The 18,332-nt window shown below is 42.0% G+C and overlaps 1 pseudogene; it reads left to right on the forward strand.

Annotated features, from left to right (window-relative positions):
* Positions 1–3,996: 3,996 nt before the first annotated feature.
* On the forward strand, positions 3,997–4,146 carry LOC120929835 (annotated as a pseudogene).
* The last annotated feature ends 14,186 nt before the right edge of the window (positions 4,147–18,332 follow it).

Consider the following 18,332-nt stretch of genomic DNA (forward strand, 5'->3'; position numbering starts at 1 on the left):
GACACATTTACACTACGCCGCCGTAACTTACGGCGCAAATTCTTTGTGGATACGGGAAATACGCTGTAAGTTACGGCGGCGTAGTGTATCTGAGATACACTACGCCGGACTTACAAATGCGCCGCGCTACGTGGATCTGGGCCACTGTATGTAAAGCACTGCATAAACTGACAGGGCTTTTTTACTGTAAGTACCTGAATTAAATAAAGTAAATTTGCAAATAAATGTTATTTTTCAATTATTGTACATGGCAATCTGGGGCTGTATGACATACAATTTGGGAATAATACCTCCCTTGGGAGCACAGGTACTGGGTACAACTGCTCATTGAAAGCAATAGTACACTAGTACACACATAAACAAGTGCATGCATTTGGATGTACAACCATGGATGCAGGTAGTCTATGTTCAGGGTTGTACCTTCTTATCCATGCATGTGTTTATGAAAGTACGGATGCATACTTGCATACAGCCATCATTTTTTATAGACAGCACCTGTGGCTCCCAGAAAGAGAATTATACATTTTACCTCATGTGGCCTCAGGTGGCTTTTTGTATGAGGCTAGCTTTCCATTTAAATCTGCAGATATTGGATTAGATACTTTTAAATATTGCTTCCTTGTAACCATTACAACCCTTGAGTGTTCAGAACATTGTGTACAGAATGCCCCCACGAATATCATTTCCTACTTATGTGTTTGGCTCTTTTCTTTTAGCAGCAGTATTTTTATTTTCTAGTTTTGGATAGAGTGGTATTGGCTAAGAGCCTACGTCAGGTTTTAATGACTGTAAGTATCCCTGTTATATAGATTCACTTTCACCATTTGCCTTGGTGGCCTTTGTCACTGGGATTTAAAGTGAACAGGAATGGAAGGAAAATCTTTCAATGATGACACTTGTTCCAGTGACTAACTATCCCTCTTATTGCATGCTGAACTTTCCACATTAGCTGACACTATCAAGAAATGTAAAGATCTTTTCTGCAAACACTTTGGGGCAGATCCACAAAAGAATTACACTGGCGTATCTTCAAATTTCCCGCATCGTATCTTTGTTTTGTATCCACAAAACAACATACGACTGCATCTGGGATCGATCCGACAGGCGTACGTCTTAGTACGCCGTTGGATCCTAGGTGCATTTTTTCGGCGGCCGCTAGGTGGTGTTTCCGTCGAATTCCGTGTCGAGTATGCAAATTAGCTAGTTACGTCGATCCACGAACGTACGTCTGGCCGGCGCATTTTTTTACATCGTTTGCGTTCGGCTTTTTCCGGCGTATAGTTACCTCTGCTATTATGAGGCGTACTCAATGTTAAGTATGGCCGTCATTCCCGCATAGCCTTTTGAATTTTTTACGTTGTTTGCATAAGTCGTTCGCGAATAGGGATTTGCGTAGAATGACGTCACCGTCGTAAACATTGGCTTGTTTCGGTTTAATTTCGAGCATGCGCACTGGGATACCCCCACGGACGGCGCATGCGCCGTTAAAAAAAATGTTGTTTACGTCGGGTCATGACGTATTTACATAAAACACACCCCCATCACATCCATTTGAGTTCCGCGCCCTTACGCCGCCAAAGATACACTATGCCGCCGTAACTTACGGCGCAAATTCTTTGAGGATTCGAAAAAAAAAATAAGTTACGGCGGCTTAGTGTATCTTAGATACGCTGCGCAAGGTGGAAATATGCTCCAAGGTACGTGAATCTGCCACCAGATATTTATGTTCATTATCCTATAATGCTTGTACACCAGTCAATACTGTATACTGGTGTGTCAAATCTAAATTTGACTGAATGGTCAAACAGAATCTGCTCTAGGATAAAATAAATTAAAAAATCGAAGTGTTAATAGTTTAGTTTCATCAACTGAAAAAATAGAAAGTAAGACCCCTTTCACACTGAGGCAGTTTTCAGGCGTTTTATCGCTAAAAATAGCGCCTGAAAACTGCCGCTTGAAAGTGAAATGGGGGCACTACACTTGTGGGGGATGTTAAAAAAAGTCCTGCAAGCAGCATCTTTGGGGCGGTTTTGGAGCGCTGTATACACCGCTCCCAAAACGCCCTGCCCATTGAAATGAATGGGCAACGCTCTGGAAGTGCCGCAACACGAACATGTTTAACGCCTGCTAGCAGGGGGTTAAAAACACCCCGCTAGTGGCCGAAAAGCTGCGCTAAAATGAGCGGCGCTTTAGCGCTAACACACGGGCAGCCCCAGTGTGGAAATGGTCGAACTGAACAGGAGAGAAATAAAATGTTTGGTGTGACCACCCTTTCAAAACAACATACATTTTTCTAAGTAATTCACTTGCACACTGGAGAGTGCAAATCTGGTGCAGCTGTGCATAGAAATCAATCGGCTTCCAGTTTTTTTTTTGTGCCAAAGCTTAATTTAACAAGCTGATGTTAGCAGCTGCTTGGCTACCATGCAAATTAATCCCACAGTCTTTGAAGGAACTCAGCAGATAGGTTGTTTCAAACATCTTGGAGAACATACCACAGATCTTCTTGTGGATGTAGACTGCCTCAAATTCTTCTGTCACTTCATGAACATTGTGCGGGCAGACAGCTTACACTCACAGTGTGCTGGAGTCTTGCTGAGGTCCTGCATGGGCACCAGCGATCTGCTGAGGTCCTGCATGGGCACCAGCGATCTGCTGAGGTCCTGCATGGGCACCAGCAATCTGTTGAGGTCCTGTATGGCACCAGCAATCTGTTGAGGTCATGTATGGCACCAGCGATCTGTTGAGGTCCTGCATGGGCACCAGCAATCTGCTGAGGTCCTACATGGGCACCAGCGATCTGTTGAGGTCCTGCATGGGCACCAGCGATCTGCTGAGGTCCTGCATGGGCACCAGCGATCTGCTGAGGTCCTGCATGGGCACCAGCGATCTGTTGAGGTCCTGTAGGACACCAGCGATCTGTTGAGGTCCTGTATGACACCAGCGATCTGTTTAGGTCCTGTATGGCACCAGCGATCTGTTGAGGTCCTGTATGGCACCAGTGATCTGTTGAAGTCCTGTATGGCACCAGCGATCTGTTGAGGTCCTGTATGGCACCAGCGATCTGTTGAGGTCCTGTATGACACCAGCGATCTGTTGAGGTCCTGTATGGCACCAGCGATCTGTTGAGGTCCTGTATGGCACCAGCGATCTGTTGAGGTCCTGTATGGCACCAGTGATCTGTTGAGGTCCTGTATGGCACTAGCGATCTGTTGAATGCTGGTGCAATGCTTTCCAGGCTAAAAATAAATAAATAGTAAATGCACATTTTTTACCTGCAAAGTGAAGCGAACTTATCCCATAACACAATGTTTCTCAACTCCAGTCCTCAAGTACCCCCAACAGGTCATATTTTTAGGCCTTCCATTATTTTGCACAGGTGATTTGATCAGTTTCACTGTCTAGTAATTACCACAGCCGTTTCATCTGAGGAAAATCCTGAAAACATTACCTGTTGGGGTTACAGGACTGGAGTTGAGAAACACTGCTTTTAGACCCCTTTCACACTGCGGCGCTATACAGGCGTTTTTGCATTAAAAATAGCGTCTGTAAACTGCCTCTTCTGCAGCCCCAGTGTGAAAGCCCAAGTGCTTTCACACTGGGGCGGTGCGCTTGCAGGACGGGAAAAAAAGTTAGCAGCATCTTTGGGATGGTGCGCAAGCGTTGTATAGGTTTTTCGCCTTTCTCTTGATCAACTGTGGGTATAGAATTGGGTATATGGGATTGTATGATATTATATATTTTTTTTATGGTTGAACTGGATGGACTTGTGTCTTTTTTCAACCTAACTAACTATGCATACACCGCTCCTCCACTGCCTCTGCTCATTGAAATGAATGGGCGCCGCTTCTGCTAAGCGGGTGTTTTTAACCCCTTGTGGGGGGTTAAAAGTGCCCTGCTAGGGCCACTTTGCCGCTAATGCCCGCACTGCCCCAGTGTAAAAGGTGTGACACCATCACTCACATTTGTACCACTTCCTTCTTAACACTATTACTCATACTTACCTGGCAGGGGAGATACCATGATCATGAAGGTGAGGCTCAGCCATTGCACTCCAGCTGTACTGACCCCTGAGATTTCCCCAAATGTGGGACACTCAACTGCCTAATTTGTGGTAGTGGGGGACTGCGCTCATGCTTTCCTCTGATCTTTAAAAAAACACAAAAAATAAAAACACAAAATTACTCAAGCAATCAATATCTTGAAATTTGTTATCAATTCTGTTGCATAGCAAGGCAAAGCTAAACAGAAGCACTGAGACAAATTAAGAGACAGATGTACTACAGGATTGCTGCTTATTTCATAAAAAGGCTCAGTTCACACCTATGCGTTTTTTATTGCTTTTTGCAGAAACACACTACAATCCATTTAACATGGTTTCCTATGGGACACGTTCGCATTTATGCTATTTTCAGTCGCTGCATTCTTGGAAAGGGCCAGGGACTTTTTTTAAAAGCAAAACGATGAGTTGTTGGATCAATAGACTTAAATGGAAAAGCTGCAGAAAATCATGTAGTGCGTTTTTGCCTCTTTTTAATCCACCCAATAACAAATTGGGCAAAAAATATAAAGGATTTTCCCCCTTAATGACCAGGCCATTTTTTGCGATATGCCACTGCATCATATTGCGTGGTCGTGCGTCGCTGTACCCAAACAAAATTAACATATTTTTTTCCCCCCACAAATAGAACTTTCTTTTGGTGGTATTTGATGACCTCTGCTGTTTTTATTTTTTTCACTATAAACAAAAAAAAAAACAAACATTTTTTTGTAATTTTTTGCTGTAATGCATATCCAAAAATAAAATAAAAATGTATTCATCAGTTTAGGCCGATTATATATTCTTCTACATATTTTTAGTAAAAAAAAAAAATCACAATAGATTGGCTTGCGCAAAAGTTATCGCATCTAAAAATGATTGGATAGATTTGGGGACTTGTTTTTATTGGTAATGGTGGCGATCTGTGATTTTTAGCAGGACTTCGACATTGCAGCAGACAAATCTGACAGTGGCTGCGTTTGATGGCATGGCACAGTGATGATAATTGATGGCACAGTTGCTGCGTTTGATGGCATGGCACAGTGGTGACAATTTATGGCACAGTGGCTGCGTTTGATGGCATGGCACAGTGGTGACAATTGATGCCACAGTGGCTGCGTTTGATGGCATGGCACAGTGACTGCATTTGATGGCATGGCACAGTGGTGCGAATTGATGGCATAGTGACTGCATTTGATGGCATGGCAGAGTGATGATAATTGATGGCACAGTGGCTGCGTTTGATGGCATGGCACAGTGGTGACAATTGATAGCACAGTGGCTGCGTTTGATGGCATGGCACTGTGGTGACAATTGATGCCACAGTGGCTGCGTTTGATGGCATGGCACAGTGACTGCATTTGATGGCATGGGACAGTGGTGACAATTGATGGCACAGTGGCTGAATTTGATGGGCACAGTGAGGCTTCAATTTTTTTTGAGCACCAGCCGCCACTGCTGTACACTAGCTATCTCCTGTGCAAAGACCAACGTACACCTACGGCAGTTTGCGCAGGAGAGGCAATCTGCCACAGTAACGGCAGCTGGTGGGCAAGAGGTTAGAAACTTGCAAAAAATGCATCAAAAATTGGTGTGCAAAAATGAAAAATGCACTGCAGAAATGGATAAAAACCAAACTGCATAGGTGTGTGAACCAAGCCTAAAGTAGCATTGTAACAGAATAAAACCTGCCCTGACCATTACTTATTTGTGAGTGTTTTGAGTGAAAACTTGTTTCAGTTGCAGGTGTAAAGGGTGCAAATACAACAAAAAAAAAAAAAATGCGTATATTTTGCTATGCTTTTATTATTATTTGCTTAATAAATGTCCTTCTCTGAGATACTGTATGTATTACTGCTTTATGCCTCGTACACACGATCGGAATTTCTGATGGAAAAAGACAGACGGACTTTTTCCATCGGAAATTCCGACCGTGTGTATGCCCCATCGGAGTTTTTCCATCGGATATTCCGACCGTGTATATGCCCCATCGGAGTTTTTCCATCGGATATTCCGAGGAATTCCGTTGGAGTTTACATAGAGAACAGGTTATCTTTTCCTCCGATAGAATTCCTTCGGAATTCCGATGTGAGTTTGGTTGGCCTAAAGCGCGATCGTGTGTACAGGGCATTAGGAGTTCTTTTATTTTGTAAATTTAAATGTAGGGCAATTTTATGTAGCGTGATAAGTGGCACTTTGGAGAACCAGTTCTGGCAAGGAAAGGGTGTTAGACAGCTGAAACAGGTAACCAAATTGAGGACAGGTGTGTTTGATTAAAGGCAGGGTCTGGGTCCTGCTGGGGCAGTGTGTGGGAAGGTCTCAGTGATTGTGGGTATTTAAACATGGCTATAAGGCTGGGTTTACACTATACTACACGACAGCAGTACGACTTTCATCCTACGACATCAGTCCTGCATTGGTCCTACATCTATCCGACTTTCATGAACAGCATACTATTTTGATCCGACTTTGTGATAGTTTGACTTGTTCTTTGACCAATCAAAACTGTCCCAGAGTGAGATAAATTCCTTTTACTGCTGCTGTAATCACATGTCAGATGCCAAAGTCGGATGGTAAGGACAAGGCTCCTACTTTGGTCCAACTTCAATGATATTCAATTGGTTGAAGTAGGATCAATGTAGGACCAAAGTAGTACAGGGAGCATTTTCAAAGTCGGACCGACTTGTGTTGGACCAGTTAGGACGGCTCCCATAGGGAAACATTGATTTTCACATGTCATGCGACTTGAGCTCCCAATGTCGGAGCGTTTGTCGGACCAATGTGAACCCAGCCTCAAAGAACAGAATGGGGATCTAGACTATGGAGAGTCAATTTGGTGCAGTACAGTGCCAGCTAAGCCCACGTTCACATTGGGCTGATTTGGCATGCGATTTGACATTTTAGATCGGTTCCAATTGCTGGCAATGGCATCGTCTGAAAGCTTCTACACTAATTTTGGTGACTTCGGGGGGCGATTTGAACAGAAATGTGTGCATGAACTCGCACAGATGTCTGTCAAATCACCCCCCCCCCCCCGAAGTCGGACTGAGGTGCCGGTTTAAAGTAATGCATGTTCAGCTGAACCGGCCCTCAGCGTGAGTGTGAAGGGGTTGAATCATTTCATTTTGTCACCATGTAGGAACTGCTTTAAAAAAAGTTTTCCTAAAAGCCCTGAATTGCAGCCCATTGAATTAACTGATTAGTGGAAATTATTGATCTCAGTAGATGTTGAGTTCAATTAGGAATGGAGCAAATTTTTATTCGTTCTCTCACTTTTACTCCTGAGGACACTACTTTTGTAATGCAATAATTTCTGACAATTGTGTAAAATTTGACAGAGGCTAGGTTCACACTGCTGCGAATTCAAAATCGTGGTAAAATCGCGATTTTTTTCCCGCGATTTCGGCCGCGATTTAAGAGACATCAGTACAGAGTTCAATGCAAATCGCGGCCCAAAATCGCAAAAAGTAGTACAGGAACTACTTTTTGAAATCAGTGCAGCGCCGCAGATGCGGCGTCGCACCGATTAGGACGGTGCCATTGCCGACAATTGCCGCCGATTTGAGATGCGATTTGACATGTGAAATCGCATCTCAAATCGTACCCAGTGTGAACCTGGGCAGATGCAATGAAACATGTTTGTATATATCTGTAGCCAGAACTTATATTTTAACTCCATTTCCCTTTTTTTTATTAGATTTTTATCAAAAACTAAAACATCTTGATCTTGAAATATTCAGCTGCTGAAAAAAAAAAACCCTTTGGGGGAACCGTTCCATTTTGCAATTTTCCTTTTAAACTCTCTGACATGCGTTTTTATTCTTATGCCTGTAGTTAAACCTTTAGGCCTGATTCACACTCAGGCTCCATTCACACTAATGCTTTTTTTGGTGCATTTTGCAGAAATGCAAGGACATTTTTTAACATGGTTTCCTATGGAACATGTTCACACCAATGCTTTTTTGTGCCTCTGCGTTTTTGGAAAGGGTCAGGGAATTTTTTTCCAGCAAAAAGCAGCGTTTTGCATGCAATAGAATTCAATGGACCTGCATCCAAAACGCATTTTGCCGCGATTTGCGTTTTGCGTTTTTATTTCAACCTGTTCATAGCTGGTTGTTAAAGGAAATGTAAAAAAAATAAAAATTACTGGCTTAAAAAAAAAAAAAAACGCAAATCGCGGTAACGCATGTCAAAAAACGCAGTAAGCACAGCAAAAAGCATTGCAAAAGCGCTCAAAAGCAACATGCATAGGTGTGAATCGAGCCTCATGCAGGTTGCAGTTTACCTATTCCAGGTGCATTTTGAGTTTTTCAATACACGCTTTTCATCCATGGAACCAGAAAAAAGTCCCTGGCCCTTTCCATAAAATGCACAGATGTGAACTACATCCATAGGAAACCATGATAAATGAACTGTAGTGTGATTCTGCAAAACTGAAAATGCACTAAAAAAAATACTTAGTTGTGCACAAGGCCTAAAGGCATTATGCAAAGTTGTGATGCTTTTAACGTAAAATAGTGGAAGGGATTTTGTCTGTAAGCACTACAATGAACGATTGGTGGAAAATCTGCTCTGCCAGTGGATCAGAGCAGTATTCCTGCTAAACATGAGAATAAAAAAAACAGTTAAAAGTCACTGAAAGGATCACTCGTTGGGTTAATATATACAAAACATGCATTGGCCACGATCAGGGCCGGGCTGAGGAGTTTTTCAGGCGGTACATCGCTAAAAATATCGCCTGAAAAACTCCTGCCATCGCCTTCTCAATGTGAAAGCCTTAGGGCTTTCACACTGAGGCGATGCGCTGGCAGGAGAGAAATTTTTTTCCTGCAAGCAGCATCTTTGGAGTGGTGAGAGGAGCGGTGTGTATACCGCTCCTTCCCATTTAAAACAATGGGAAACCGCGGTAATACCGCCTGCAGAGGCGCATTGCGGCCGGTATCAACCCTTTCTCAGCCGCTAGCGGGGGTTAATACCGCACCGCTAGGGGCCGAATCCCGTGGCAATTCCGACGGCATATCGCCACTATTTTTAGCGGCGCTATACCGCCACCGCACCTCCACTGCCCCGTGTGAAAGGGGCCTTAGTTAAAGCGGGGTTCCAACCACAATTAGCATTTTTTAAATGTATGTTCTTTCATCATGCGTTTTTATAATATAAATCCGGTCACTTACTTATTTTACAATCCGCCGCCGCTCCGCATAGTTATTCAAAAAAGATAGTTTTTAAAACTATGTCCACACCGTTGTCATTTTGCTTGTGGGCATTGTGAAGCCCACAAGCACTTCCTGGAAGTCTTGGATGGGGAGTGATAATTGGGTAGCGCACTGCATCCTGGGAAATGATGACACACATTTCCCAGGAGCATTAGAGGGAGATGCAAGCAGCATCTTCGGGGCGGTTTTGGAGCGATGTATACACAACTCCCAAAACACCCTGACCATTGAAATTAATGGGCAGCGCTGCCAAAGCGATTTAGCAGCACCGCAACATGGGCACTTTTAACCCTTTCTTTGGCCGCTAGCGGGGGTAAAAAAGCGCTGCTAAAACGACATTAAAGCGCCGCTAAAGCTAGCAGCGCTTTACCGCTAACGTACCCCCCGCCCCAGTGTGAAAGTAGCCTTAGGGCCAAAGGGACACCAAGACCAGTATTATTTCTGAAGTGCAGAATTTGTATTGGGGCCCATGGAGCACTCCACCACCAATGCCAACATTTAATGGGTTTGCAGCACTTTGGTTTACTAAGCAAATCTCTGTTCTCCGGTAAAGCAAATCGCTGATTCCTGGCCAATTCCAGTTTGGAGCAAACCAATCAGATTTGCTGCAAGTTCTAACATGCCTGAAATGATTCACTCATATCTAGTAAGCGCCTCTTTCACAAGGCCTAACTTGCCTGAAGGATTCTATGTCCTCTGTAAAACTATGCTAAAGATATTGGAGATATATAAATTATGTAAATATAATATGTAAATATGCACGTCAGCGTGGTAGGGAAATCTGCGTAGGTGCGATTGTAACATGTTTGTACGTGGTGGCAGGTGACATGCTCGGACTTGATGCCCGATTTTCATCTATTTTCTGAATTTCGTTTTTTTAAACACATTCACGCTTTTTATCAGACATACTTTTATTTTTCTGGTCACATTTATAAAAAAATAAAATGTTTTCATCTTCTGGAAATCAAAAAATTTAATTAGCAGTAATTATAGATTTTTTTTTTTTTTTTTAACGCATTTGATCAATACAGCGACACATAAGCGCTTCATTTTCTAACACTTATACATTGAAACCCATACACTTTTGTTTTCGTTGCATGTTTCTCCTGTTCAATGAATGGGCACACTTTTGGTAGTGAATATTCAAGAGCTTTCAAGGAGGTGAAGCAGCCTTGCCATAGCAACCAGACTGCAGGTAGCAGTTTGAGTCCAGCTGCCCCTGTAGGTCCCAGAAGGCTTGTATGAAGTGAAGACTTGTGAGCAGCAAGCATTTTGTCTCAGCACACTTGACAAAACAAAGACAATTCACTCCTCTGGTTTCATGCCACATTTTTTATTCATAAACAAGCTGTTGGCTGTAAAGACATGATAAAGCTGAGGCTCAGAGGAGGCCGACCAACATTTGAATGCAAAGCCTCAGCTGCTACAAATCCTTCCTATTATTTGTCTGTTTTTTTCTTTTCTCCCCCTCCTTTCCATTTTTGTCTTCTACTAAGCAAGCCGGATACCAACTAAAGATATGTGATAAAGTCTGATCAAGCCAAAGGAGTCTATTTGCATAAAAATTCAACAAAAAGTTGCAATGTCATAGGGAATCGGAAAAAGAGGAAGACGGAGCAAAGGAACAAAGAGCTGCTCAGTTTTTTTTTTTATGTCTTCTATTGCCATCACTTACAATTATGGAAACATTGTTTTATTTCCAGATCAAGTCCTGGAATAAGCTTTTTTTTTTTTTTTATGCTTTACACCAAAAGAAAACCTTCAATAAATTCTATTTTTGGAAGTAAATGGAAGCATAAATTATAGAGTATTATTGACCTTTTGCAAAGCACACTGAGAGTATATTGGATGTTCTGGAAACCCTTATTGAGAAAATGTTGGCTGCCCTTGCTGAGCATTTCTTTTGCAAATGTGAGTTGCCTGATGAGCCATTGGCATGGATACTTTGTGATCTAGCCCATGAGTTCTGACTTCTCCAACTTCACTAACTGCTTGTCTCTGTTAGGGACTCCAAAGGTGTTGAGGCCAAAGACAGCCAGGGGATGAGCATTTTCCCAGAGATCAGCAACAGCAATTTCCTTATTTTCTCAGCACAGCTTTCCTTTAAATTAGTTATTACAGGGGGTCCCCGACTTACGAACGGGACGTTCTGTGCATGCACAGCCATTTTCAACAACGGCACATTCGACGGAACATTCAGGAAGATAAAACCGTTCCTTTTATTCCTATTTTCTACGTTAGACATACAACTTGTATTATACAATTTATATAGTTACGCTGTGGGACTTTGTTATATCCTACTGTATATACAGTAACTTTTTGAATGTTCTTGGGATCTTTTTAAAAGTATGCCTATTTACATAAATAATGTTTTGCCTATGCAGGGGCGATTTATACGCTTTGCTATCTTTTGTGACAACTTTGGGCTTGCTTGGAAGAGAGGGAGGTTTCCTGCCCTAGTGGGTGCCCATATTCTATCTCAAGGGGCTTTGTGGGCCACCCAGGGCCGCCATCAGGGGGGTACAGGCAGTACCCCTGTAAGGGGCCCGGAGGTCCCCAGGGGCCAGGATGGCAACCCCCTTTAAAAAAAAAAAAAAATATATATATATATATATATATATATATATATATATATATATATATATATATATATATATTTATTTTTTTATTAAAGGGATCAGAAGTCCCCAGGGCCCTGGATGGCAACCCCCCTTTTTTTTATTTTTTATAAATGTTTATGTTGTTTTTTTTAATATATTGTTTTTATTTATTTTTATTAAAGGGCCCAGAGGTTTCTTTTTTTATTATTATTAAAGGGCCTAGAGGTCCCTGATGGCAACCCCCCTTTTTTGTAATTTATTTTTATAAAAAAAATTAACAATTTGTACATATATATATTAATTACATTTTTATTAAAGGGCCCAGAGGTCCCCAGGGCCCCCGGATGGCTACCCCCCCTTTTTTATATATATTTTTCTTTTTTTTGTAAACGGGCCCCCCCGCTTCTCAATTCGCGGCACCCAAACCCCCCCCCCCGCTTATCAATTTCAGACGGCAGAGCACCCCCCCCCCCCGTGTTCTCTGCTCCAGGGGGCCCATGCCTGAAGCTGTGTAAGGGGCCCCATAATTCCTGCCCTGGTGTTTGCCGGCTCTGTCATGAGTTCATACATATGGTGACGGGTATGATATATGTACTATGCAGCTTTAATGTTCTCTTGTTATGTATAAATATAATTCTTGCAATACTTTGAAACATGTCAATTTATGTCATGTACATGTCATATACAGTGTGACCCCACATGGACATTGGCCCCTGATGAAGGGACAAGGTCTCGAAACGTGTAGGGCCTGAATGAACCCCTGTGGACAAGTCAGACACCTACCTATGAACTTTGATTTTAATATTTATATTTTGTATTTATTGTATAAATAAACTTTTATTACTATCATTACGCTCTTTGACTTTATGAGTTGTTACCGTTAAAGCCCCACCCTGGGGGATTCCTCTTTCCTATTCTATATAGGGGTGTTGGTAACACAGGTCCTCCTTGTTGATGTTTTTTGTATTCGACGGAACATTGGAAAACAACGTATCTCCCGTTCTGTGCATGCGCAGCCATTCGACGGAAAATTACGTAATTGCCGCTTTGGACATGCAGTTTCCGACTTACGAACATTTTCTACTTAAGAACAAACCTAAAGTCCCTAACTTGTTCGTAAGTCTGGGACCACTGTATTTGTATTTAGGGGATATAAATGTTAGCAATTATGCACCTGTAAGGGCTTGTTTAAATGAGTGGCAATCCATACCACCCCTCTGAAAAGCAATCTGCAGTGAAAACCGCCCACAGAAGCACCTCTTTGCAGCGTTTTGCGGGCGGGTTGGAGGCGCTACCCCATTGTTTTCAATGGGCAGGGGCGCTATAGGAGCGGTATTTTTACCGCTCCTACCACGCCTCAAAGAGATGGCTGGCAGGACTTTTTTTAGCGTCCCCCCAGCGCAATGCTCCAGTGTGAAAGCCCCCAGGCTTTCACACTGGATATAAAGGAGCGGCTCTTTCTGGGCACATTGCAGGTGCTATTTTTAGCGCAATAGCGCCTGCAAAGCGCCTCAGTGTGAAAGCAGCCTAAGCCAAGTAGCCATGTTTTTGGTTGGAATGGGTTGTGCAATTGTTTTAGTTTGTGCTAACATGGCTACTGACCATGTTAACTTGCCACTTTGAGTTGTTATTTTACCACCTCACAACCCCCATCACCTATCTGTACTGCCCCTGGACACTCATGTAAGCAACCTCTAACAATCAATTTGCGTAAAAGGGTACAGTGCCTTGAAAAAGTATTTTAGGTAATTTTCCACATCTTGTCATGTTACAACCAAAAACATAAATGTTTTTTACTGGGATGCTATGTGATAAACCAACACAATGTGGCACATCAAATGGAAGGAAAATAATAAATGTTTTTCAAAATGTTTAATAAATATCTGATAAGTGTGGTGTGCATTTGTATTCAGCCCCCTTTACTCTGATACCCCTAACTAAAATATAGTGGAACCAATTGCCTTCAGAAGTCACCCAATTAGTAAATAAAGTCCACCTATGTGCAATTTAATGTCAGTATAAATACAGCTGTTATGTTAAGCCCTCAGAGGTTTGTTAGAGAACCTTAGTGAACAAACATCATCATGAAGGCAAAGGAACATACCAGACAGGTCAGGGATAAAGAGAAGTTTAAAGCAGGGTTAAGTTATAAAAAAAAAATATTCCAAGCTTTGAACATCTCATGGAGCACTGTTCAATCCATCATCTGAAAATGGAAAGAGCATGGCACAACTGCAATCCTACCAAGACATGGCCTCCCACCTGAACTGACAGGCAGGGCAAGGTGAGCAGTAATCAGAGAAGCAGCCAAGAGGCCCATGGAAACTCTGGAGGAGCTGCAGAGATCCACACCTCAGGTGGGAGAATCTGTCCACAGGACAACTATTAGTTGTGTACTCCACAAAGCTGACCTTTTATGGAAGAGTGGCAAGGAGAAAGCCATTTTTGAAAGAAAGTCATAAGTTTCATTTGCATTTTGCAAGAGAAGCCATGTAGAAGAAGGTGCTCTGGTCAGATGAGACCAAAATTGAAATTTTTAGCCTAAAAGCAAAATGCTATGTGGTGGAAAACCAATACTGTACATCACACGGAACACACCATTCCCACCTTAAAACATGGTGATGGCAGCATCATGTTGTGGGGATGCTTTTCTTCAGCAGGGAAGCTGGTCAGATTTGATGGAAAAATGGATCGAGCCAAATACAGGGCAATCTGTGTGTAAACAGCGGCGCCTGGCACGTTTATACACTTTACAAATCTATGGTTGGTGCTGCCTCTGTTCACATATAATCACCCATCCGGCTGATCACTTGTGAATGGAGCCTCTGACCAGGGTCGGCGTTTCTGCAGAGTTTTGGCTGTAGCTAAATGGCCAATTTGCATATGCCCATGGCACAAAATGTTGTAGTATCCAGAGTTGGTGTTTAGCCGACTCTAAATGCAGCAAACTATTTGTGGCTAAACTGATGTAGGAATGCAGTCTCAGACCCTGTATTCTTCTACCCTCCAAGCAAGTTCACTGCGTTAGGCTGCCCATAGATGGGCACTTTTTTTTACAATCACCCGGAGGGCTAACTGAAAGAAATAAAATGAGCGGATTCCCCCATCCACATCAGTGAAGTGAATGAAGAAATCATTCCCACTGAGCTATTGTATTCTGACAGTGAGGAATCCTCCACTGTCAAAATACACTGATCAGCGCCACAGCAAATTGGCCACCGCCACTAATTGAATTCAAGTTTTCCAACATTCCTGAAAAATAAACTTTGAGCGGGAATGACCTTAGATGAATTGAAATTCTGCTGGACCCTAATGAAATGGCCACATTTCAATCCATCTATGGCCAGCTTGATAATAACAGCTCTGTGTAGACCAACAAAAGCTCTGCTTGGCTCACATCACTTTCCATTCTACTCCCAGTCTGACTCCTGATGTGCAAGGGATTAATAACGTTAAAGGGTAACTCCACTTTCCTGCTTGTGTGATTGGCTCACCTATTTTCCCAGAAGTCTGCACAAATCCAGATTTTTGGCATCCCTGCAACAAAAATTAAATTTTTAGTAAGAAACTCTCTATAGGAAATCATGTCTAAAGGGGTGCAGGCCCAGCAGTTTTCCTCATTAGAACCCTACAGCTGCAGCAGCTGGTTGATAATTATGAAACCACTCCCATTAGACTCACAACAAACAGGGATTTCTTTAGAATACCAAAAGGTAGGAATCTGCAACAAAGGTTGTTAAAATCCTTGCAATGTATATCATCTAAAGGGGAATGTTTTTTCCTCAACAAAAGTGGACTTACGCTTTAACTTTATTAATTTTGTTTTACTAGTAATGCCTACGAGTTACTCTTTAACCGCCGCATTTCGATGTACATCAGCAGAATGGCATTGGTGCGCAAAAGGGCATACCTGTACGCTAGCAGGTGTGCACACCCGTACGCTAATAGGCGTGTGCACACGACGCAGAAGCGTGCCCCACCGACTAAATGTCTGCCGGTGGCGCACGATCGTGACAAGGAGAGGCAGAACGGGGAAATGCCCTGTAAACAAGGCATTTCCCTGTTCTGTTCTGCCTCGTGACATGACAGGGATCTACTGCTCGCTGTCATCGGGAGCAGTGATCTGTCATGTCCTAGGTAGCCCATGCCTCCTAGGCTGCGTACACACGGCCGATCCATCCGATGAGAATGGTCCGACGGACCGTTTTCATCGGTTCACCGCTGAAGCAGACTGATTGTCTGATGTGCGTACACACCATCAGTTAAAAAAACTATCGGGTCAGAACGCGGTGACGTAAAACACACGACGTGCTGAAAAAAACGAAGTTCAATGCTTCCAAGCATGCGTCGACTTGATTCTGAGCATGCGCGGGTTTTGAAACGATGCTTTTGTGTACTAACCATCGGTTTTGACCGATGGTCTGCCGTCCATTTGTTCGAATTTAAAGCAAGTTCTATAATTTTTGTCCGAAGGACAACAGACCGATGGGCCGTGCACACGGTCGGTTTGGACCGATGAAACTGGACTTCAGGCCATTTTCATCGGTTTGGACCGACCGTGTGTACGCGGCCCTACAGTTAGAACACTCTGAGGGAACACACTTAACTCCTTGATCGCCCCCTAGTGTTTAACCCTTTCCCTGCCAGTGACATTTACACAGTAATCAGTGGCTATTTTTAGCTCGTATAGACGTCAATGGTCCCAAAATAGTGTCAAAAGTGTCCGATCTGTCCGCCGCAGTGTAGCAGTCCTGCTAAAAATCTCAGATCACCGCCATTACTAATAAAAAAATATAAATAAAAAAACCATAAATCTATCCCCTATTTTGTAGACGCTATAACACTTTATTTTTTTTTACCATTAATATGTAGAACAATACATATCGGCCTAAAATCCAATAGAAATTCTTTTTTTTATATATTTTTTGAGGATATTTATTATAGCAAAAAGTAAAAAAATAGCTTTTTTTCCAAAATTGTGGATTGTCTTTTTTTGTTTATAGCGCAAAAAAAAAAAAAATTGCAGAGATGATCAAATACCACCAAAAGAAAACTCTATTTGTAGGGAAAAAGGGACGTCAATTTTATTTGGGTACCACGTCGTACAACAGGGCTATTTTCAGTTAAAGCAATACAGTGCCGAATCGCAAAAAATGCTCTGGTCATTAAAGGGGTTGTAAAGGTATTTTTTTTTCTTTTTTCTAAATAGGTTCCTTTAGGCTAGTGCATTGTTGGTTCACTTACCTTTTCCTTCGATTTCCCTTCTAAATTTTTTTTTTTCTTTGTTTAAATTTCTCACTTCTTTTCCTCCTCAGTAAGCTGTTCTGGCTGACTAAACACCGCTCGGATGATGGTGTCAAGTTTACTGAGGGGAAACAGGAAGTGAGAAATTCAGACAAAGTAAAAAAACATTTAGAAGGGAAATGGAAGGAAAAGTTAAGTGAACCAACAATGCACTAGCTTAAAGGAACCTATTTTGAAAAAAAATTAAAAAATTGAACCTTTACAACCCCTTTAAGGGGGTACAATCTTCTGGGGCTAAGTGGTTAAAGAGTTCACTGTGTGTGTGTGTGTGTGTGTGTGTGTGTGTGTGTGTATATATATATATATATATATATATATATATATATATATATATATATATAATACTATATATACCTAAGGTAACATTGTTGGCTGTTTATGTCACAAAGACCCAATTTCGTATTACGTTTTCTCATATAACTTGTGCCCATATCTCCTGTGCTGCCATTTATGGATACAAGGAGACATTTAGTGTTAATTTGTATTGGCTGCTCACTTTGCTGACTGCCAGTTTACATCACTGACCTGTTTAAAGGAGTGAGTTGACCAAATCAAACCCTCTTTGATTAAAAAACAAAATGAGGCTCCCACACTTTCATCAATACAAGCAGTGTGTATAATAATACTGATCTAATGATGCATTCGTTTAGTAAACTAATTTTTCATGAAGAATATAAAATTGAAGTCCACTGCAATCCGTCTTTCTAGGTGTTAATATATGCTGTGTGCAGGAATTCGGAGTTCATGTTCAAGTATCACGCATCACAGCCCAAAGATTTTCATCCAAAGCTTTTCAACCAGTCAGGTCTACTTTAAATACTAGTGCATTTATACAGATTTTATCCATTGCAGCTAAAACGCTGTCAGTGACAGATGCAGTTCTGCATCAGAGGACAATGTATCAAAGCAGCTGTAGCTGCTCAATGTCTTCTTTTGGAACAGCTTGTGTACTCTTTTCTCTGACATGCCACTATGATATAGAATATTGCTTTAACATGAATAAAAAAAAATGTAACATGTTAAAGTGTGAATAAAAAGAGCTCTCGCTCTGCCGTATAATTAAAATACCGAATAGATTATACTAAAGTGTGAATAAAAGAGCTCTCTCGGTCATAGAATAAAAATACTGAATAGATCATTTAATCTTGGAATCAGTAATATATGTGGATGAGT

The sequence above is a fragment of the Rana temporaria genome, chromosome 2 (assembly GCF_905171775.1).
Source record: "Rana temporaria chromosome 2, aRanTem1.1, whole genome shotgun sequence".
Classification (NCBI taxonomy): Eukaryota; Metazoa; Chordata; class Amphibia; order Anura; family Ranidae; genus Rana; species Rana temporaria.